General features: G+C 43.7%; 1 long non-coding RNA gene across 1 annotated transcript; it reads left to right on the top strand.

Moving 5' to 3' along the window:
- Nucleotides 1-711: 711 nt before the first annotated feature.
- On the top strand, nt 712-5117 carry LOC138358260 (uncharacterized). Its single transcript, XR_011225294.1, has 2 exons — nt 712-1077; nt 3380-5117. It is a non-coding gene; the product is annotated as an uncharacterized lncRNA (long non-coding RNA).
- Nucleotides 5118-5729: the final 612 nt, after the last annotated feature.

Genomic DNA, 5729 nt, shown 5'->3' on the forward strand with positions numbered 1-5729 from the left:
TGGGTGACCTGGCCGCTGCCCCTTCCTCCACACCTGACTGATTTAGCCGCTACCACTGCCAAGCCCTCCACACCTGGCATGAAAATGAATGTGTTGGAATGACCCGTGGGTCGGGATGGGATTAGATGGGCTGTGTCTTAAGGGATGGGATTGGAAGGAGGGTAGAAAGAGCCTAAGCTACTCTATCCTTTTCAGATATATCTTATTATCTCAATAAACGTACTTGAACTTGAATGGGATTGGATAGAATTATATAACCAACCCTCAGGGCGCCTGCCAGTTACAGCCCCGCTCCTGTGCCAGATAAGTCCACTACGGGCTTACCATAGCCCGAGCTACTTGTCCCGCTCCTGTGCCAGGTAAGTTATGGGCTCACCATAGCCCGTGCTACTTGGAACTTGTTCCGAGTACCTGAATCTATAACAACTCAGGGCGCCGGCACTGTGGAATAAGTTTCTGCCGGGTATACGAAGCTGATAATCACACCAATAGATGGCGGTAAAGCACAATCTTTACTAACTGCATAAGGGACTATGACAAGGTTCCGTGGACTGGTGGTCTGAATAAATCATTTTACATTTTACTTCCGTATTTATCCTTTTTTTCATTCCCATTAATAAATTAAACGAAATTAGTGTGGGTGACACCGGAGGTGTTGACGGGGCCAAACTGGAACCATCCGTGACAATACATTTCTGCCAAGAGGGCAGTTGTAGTGACAGTTCACCCCCATCAAGGGGCAGTCATCAGCGAGGAACGAGACCCGCCAAGGGTCACTAGTCGTCCTTTAGCAGTGAACTGAGACCAGCGGAGGATTACTGGTCGAAAACTCGTCGTCGGATTAGTGGTTAACTCGTCGTCCGATTAGCCGTTCGGATAACACTTGTAGTGCGGATTCGACACGTCACTCGGGTCGCCACGGTTCATCCGACTCTCGTGTGCCAGTGTCGTCACTGGATTTTTAGCTTCGCCACAACGTCAACCTTCACTACTTTAACTACCAAGTGGCGGTTCTGCGTAACCTGAACCAGTGTTTTTTACGCCACCAAGACACCCACGCCAGGAACCCTGCATTAGGTGAGGCACTTCCTATCCTTTCTGTACTCGTAATTGGCCAATTAGATATTGATTGCTAGGGAATTTCTCAAGTGTCCCTGTTATCAAGCAGGTAAACCCAAGATTGACCGGTAGGTAGTATAGGTTCACCGATGTGTTTCTTGCATGAATATTACAGTAGACCTTAATGTGCAACAGACTTAACCTGGGACATATGTTGCCTCGGTCCAAATTAATGCCAGTGGGTATTGCAGGCTTGGGCAGGCTGCGGCCAACCTGTAAACCCAGCTAAGAGGGTTACATCCCTACGGAGCATCTCCCGTTAACAAGGACAAGAGCTCCTTTACTGCAAAGTGATTCAATGGCTCCAGTCATCGTTACTTTACCGCTAATTGCAGTGAGAGACCAGTTAAGAGTGTGTTGCATAAACCTTTAACTGGGGTCAATAATTACAACTTCCCCACAGACACCCACGGGCCTCAGTTACCCACATTCCACCCCACCCCACACAACCCTAGTGCCCCACGGAGGGCTGACACCCACTGAATACAAAATCCCAAATCCGGGATTTAGCGATCAGGGGCCAGATTTACGAAGCTGTTATACGCAAGTACTTACGAACGTGTACATCTTTCCTCAATTTTTGACGGCTTTGTTTTCATATATTAAACAGTTTACAAGCGTGAAAACTTCCCAATCAACTGTTGTTATTATTATAAACAGCCTCCTGGTGCTTCGGAGCTCATTACCTGTTTAATAATTGTAAACAAAGCCGCACAAGATTGATAAAAGATGTATAGGTTCGTAAGTGCTTACGTAACTACTTCGTGAATCTGGCCCCTGATCTAGGGATTACGCAATTGCGCTTTGGCACTGCTCCTTCCCAGTTCCCTTTCTCTCTCGAGCGTCCCTTGCTACCGGACTGCTGTAATCGGCCCGATATATATACGACGGACATTACGGCGCTACACACCTGATTTAGTGGGATTCACCCTTTATCTCACTAATTTATTATAACAATTATTTTCCAATTCGATATTTTCCTTTTAATTATCTATTCGTTTTGCCAGAACGGATTCTGGTTAATGATTCTGTTATTGGATTCCGGTTATTGATTCTAGTTTTGGAGTTCAGTTAATAATTCTGCCATCGGATTCTGGTTAATGATTGTATTGACGGATTCTGGTTAATTATTGTATTGACGGATTATGGTTGATCGTACTCAGATTGTGGTTAATGATTGTATTTACTGATTGTGGTTAATGATTTTACTGACAGGTTCTGGCTAACCGTACTGAAGGATTCTGGATAATTACTTTATTGAAAGATAAAGGTTAAGGATTCTACTATTTTCTAAAATGTTCAGCTGTTGATTCACATAATTAACACATTTGCAACATTAAACTTTCCTACGAACTGTTAATGATCTTAACATAGGGAAAAAGAGACACTGCTGGGCCAAGTTAAACAATTATATAAATCTAGTCACTTGAAATTATCCCTGTTTAATTATTCACTAATATTTCGCCAATTATTAAGGTTTTCTTATTCATTGTTACACCGTTATTTACTAATATGAATTGGTAATGTTTTACTATCGATTTACCTTTCAAATTAATAAAGATTTCATTACTAAATAAATAAGTATGGATATAAATAGGAGCTGCCTCGTATAGGCCAATAGACCCTCTGCAGTTACCTTTATTCTTATGTTTTTATGTCCTAAGATAACATAAAAAAAATGTTCAGATAGGCCAAAATACCCCATGGAGACGAGCCTGGAAGACAATAAGAGTCCAGTAACTCCGTAAACCCACTCTGCTCCACAAAGCCGGCAGCAAATCAAAAGAACAAATCAAATAGACCGAGAGCATTAATATCACACCCTGTAACAATATCTGAGAATTATCTACTTAGATTAGAAAAGCACAAATATAAATTATAGGCTGGATAACATGTGCACCATCACTCAAGCCAATGATAACACAATTATAATTTTAATGCAATATAGTACTCTAAGTTTGGAATAATGTCGTCAGGTCTGGCTTAACCACTAGGCAAAATAAGCACGTGCTTAGAACGTCAAGTAAAGAAGGGGGGAGGTAGAGAAGGGAAGGGGGGGGGCAGCAGAGGTTATTTTCCAGCGCCGGATTTAAAATGGACCACTGTGCAATGTTGCAGCTGAACCAGGGCCCATAAAAAGGCGGCCCCGCAATAAATGGGCGAACAAAATATTAATATAATTATATTAATGAAAAGATAATATATTTTATTCATATTAATATTTATATTAATATATATCTTCCCGTACATAATCGTCCAGGACGATATATTCAGAAGGACGATTGAGCGATCAGGGCGAGGATAACAGGATAACACGCCCACCAGGACGAGGCCTTCACGGGAAGGACGGACCGGCCAGAACACAACGACCAAGACGACGTATTGACCAAAATCCTTAGGCGACAATTGCGTGTGAGGCCACTTGGGTCCCCCGGAACTTGGCTGCTGCTGTCCATTACCACATTTCCCTGGGCCAGAATGGAGGGGAGTAATAACGACCGCCCAGGTTCTCAGAGTCCCTCAACTGTCCGCTGAAGCTAGACATGTAAAACATGGGTATTTCAGTGTCTGTTTTGGCTATTTTCTATCCGCTTGAAGGGTGTCTCTTTTGGTCTAGCTGGCGAAAAACCTTGATAAGTCTTACACCATTTTTTTGTTTTAATACAGGCGTTTACAGGAATAGGCTGCTACTGACTCCTGTTAACAGGCGTCAGTAGCAGCCTATTCTGTGCTCTAGCTTCTTGGCTTCATTGGAAGAGGATTTCTCCGAATGTTATATCTGTTGAGGGTTGGCTAAGCGAAACAAAAACTTATGTTCGTGCGTGCATTCTTGCGCGCGCGCTGTTGGCAAAATGAAACGAGTTGGTGGTAGGATGGCGAGGCTGTTGTTAGCGCGCCGCCCTCACAACTTGCACCATTGTGAGCCTCGGGATGAAACCGACCACACCAAGAACCTCCTCATTTGTTTGCTTATTTCGATCTTACTTCTCCTTCCCCATCCCTTCCTTCCCTTTAAACCCACCCAACCTCCTTCCATCTCTGTCTGTATCCGGAATTCCTAGACGAGCTGTTGGTGAACGAACCCCGCCCACGGATGAACTTCGCCCACGAATGAAAACTGACTAATACCATTCACCGACGATCAGAAACAAGGCCTCACCCATGCCCCACATGACAAGCCGCTGCCTAAACAAGACAGGATTACTAGCCAGCCACACTGGAAGACCCTTCTCACATGAATCAGCATTAAGCCATTTATCCTCATTATCATCTACATAATTGTTGCTGTTAGTGTTGTGTATGATGCGGGATGTGAAGCAGTACCAGAGAGCCAGAACCGGTGAGGGAATTGGGAGAAAGAGAGAGACAGAGGTTGAAAAATGGGGAAAAAAGGAGACAGAGGCTTGCGTAATAGCGCATTTGTTTGCAGGTATGTATATGTGTTGGTACGAGCAAGCATGCCAACTGCATTAACATCACATGATGTGAGTGTAACAACACACCTCTCACAAACACACTTGCTTGTACCCGCCACGCACGCAAACGCAGTGCGTGCCGCATCTTTCTCCCCACTCCAAACTCAAAGAAAACATACAGCCACACCATAACTCACCCCGGAAAAAAACACCAGAAAAAAAGCTATGACTTAAAACCGTGCCAACAAAGGCCAACAGAGATAAGGCAGGTTGAGACCCAGGGAATATCCAGGAAGCCACCGGGAGTAAACTCCACCGACAACGGCCCGCCCGGGCACTCACTCACACACTCACTTGCCGCCCCGCTTATCTCCTTGCCGCTAGCGCTGATAATTGATTTTTTCCCCCTCCTCAATTCTTATCCTCGTTTCTTCCTTATCGGGAGGTCCTTGTTTGGGCCGGGGTGGCTCTGTTGAGGTGTGAGTTAAATATTCACTAAGAATCGAAAACAATTCCGGGCGCCTTTATGTGTTAATACATTTTCTTTCATGTTTTAATACATTTAATAAGGTTCGAAACGTTGTGTAAATTCATAATAAGTGTAATACCTTATACAGATATTTATTTATTTTAGTTTACCTCGAATAAAGATGCCATTTGGAGAAATCCTCTTTCAATTAAACCAAGATGCAAGAGGAATAGAAGCTTTAAACAAGGAAAATAATCGATACAGAATATGTAGTCATATTCAATGAAACATGTCTAAAAACATGTCTTTTTTAGGGGGGTAGGCCATTTTATTTAGGGTATAAATACTAAACAAATCGGGTTGAACAATATAAATGAAACGTTATTTTCACTGTAATTAAAGTATTCCATAGGGTAGTGTTGTACTCCAATTGTTAATTTTAATTTTCCTGCCAAACATCGCGATGAAATAGTGATGACGTTGAAAATTAAGCTCAGTTTTTGACGTCACGTACGAGTCGAGCTAAGTATGAGGTGCCACGTACGAGTCGAGCTCAGTATGAGGCGCCACGTGCGAAAAGTGAGCGACTGAGTTAAGAGTCATGTGGCCTTCGAGAATGTGTAAAGGCGAGTAGCGAGTCACATACTAGGCGGCGTCTCCACGCGTCGCTGAACTCCGCAAGTCGTTTCTCTGACTGCATTGTTGCACTCCCCAGGACCCCCATG

Source organism: Procambarus clarkii, chromosome 7 (assembly GCF_040958095.1).
Source record: "Procambarus clarkii isolate CNS0578487 chromosome 7, FALCON_Pclarkii_2.0, whole genome shotgun sequence".
NCBI classification, from domain to species: domain Eukaryota; kingdom Metazoa; phylum Arthropoda; class Malacostraca; order Decapoda; family Cambaridae; genus Procambarus; species Procambarus clarkii.